A 1,696-nucleotide genomic window follows, 5' to 3' on the forward strand; every position below is an offset into this window, starting at 1 on the left:
TTTAGGTAACGACCTATTTAAAGGTTTATCCAATGTATGCCTAGCGTAAATATTGATAGGTAAGATTCTTATAGCTTCCTTCGTAAAAGATTGCGTGCCTAAAATTAAATTTAAAGGGAAGAATATTATTATATATTTAGAAGAATTTAATAATAGGGTTTAAAGTTATTATTTTTCTAATAAGGTTAAATTGAATATTTAGTACTAGTAGTATACTTTGGACGCCCGAAAGATTTGTAGAAAAATAGCGAAGGATGTTACTATTAAGGGTGTTTAAATATAGAAAGAATTTTATTGTCGTTTTAAATAAGAATTTTTAGCGTTGGACTTTAATTAAACGGATAGTAAAGTTACTATATTGAAAGTCTTCTATAGTAAATTAATTCTTTATAATAGAGAAAAGATTATTAAGGCTGTACTTGAGTATTCGGTATTTCTAACGAAGTAATTAGAGAAAGAGAAGGATTTTGTTTAATTTATAGCTATGTATAATTTTTGTAAGAAGTTTACTAAGAAAATTAGAAGAATAATTATAACGATTATAGGCTTAAAAGAAAAAGTCTATTAGATAATTTAATTATAGTTCTATATTAATATAACTAAAACTATTTGCGAGTATTTTAATTTCGAAGATAGTATTAGCTTTGGCGATGAGGAGGATAATTTATTAGATAATAGCTTTAGTAGGGTTTAGATTGAGAAGAAGATATTAGTGGTTATTGATAAGAAAGGTAATTTGATTGGATTAGATAGCGATTCCGATTAGCCTTTTCGTAAGAAAATTCTTTTAGTAGCTTAAATTACTATTTTAGTACTTACTACGTTCTATTTAGTTAAGAAATTAGATATTAAAAAGATAACCGAAGAACTTAGTTAAATAAGGATTTTATAATTCTAGTTTAATAAAAAGCTGGCGAAGAAATAGAAGGAGGAAGTTTAAATTAATTATTTATCGATAATTAATTAGAATAATACTACTAGTAACGGGGGTAGCTATATAGGCGGCTCTTCTACGAGAGGTAGAGGTAGAAGAAGAGGCGGTAGAGGAAGTAATTAGAGTTGTAGAAATTCTTATTAAGTCTATTATTATTAGTATAGTAGTAATTACTATTAAAATTAATATTAGGAAATAGTAAATAATATTTAAAAGGGTAAATTAGTAATTTTCCGACTTTAGGATCCTACGTTGGGCTTATAAATAATAATCGCTATTAGAATTAAGGAGGATTATAATAATTTTATTCCTAATGAGGCTTTGATTTTAGCCGTTGAAAATGGGAAATTAGGACTTTTAACGTAATTTTAAATAGCCGTTTACGGGACGTTTCCTAAATATAAGATTATCTTCGACCGTTGGGAAAAGAATATTTAGGTATTAAAGAAGAAATATTATTTCGAACCCGAATTCTCCTTACTGCCTAGCGATGCCCGCGGTAAATAATAATAATAGAGTAGTAGTTCGAATACTTTTATGAATGTAATAAGTATTAATTTATTAAAGTACTATTATATAGTTAACGGATTAAATATTACTTAAGAAGTATATTGGAGATCTCCTATTAAGTATAAAGTCGTTACAATTTATTAAACGCTAATAGAATACCCCTAGAACTTCAATAGCTATTTTATTAATTAATTATATATAATTAAGGAATATTTAATCCTATTACTATTTTAAGGATAAGTACCTTAAAGT

The sequence above is a fragment of the Neurospora crassa genome, linkage group II (assembly GCF_000182925.2).
Source record: "Neurospora crassa OR74A linkage group II, whole genome shotgun sequence".
Taxonomy (NCBI): domain Eukaryota; kingdom Fungi; phylum Ascomycota; class Sordariomycetes; order Sordariales; family Sordariaceae; genus Neurospora; species Neurospora crassa.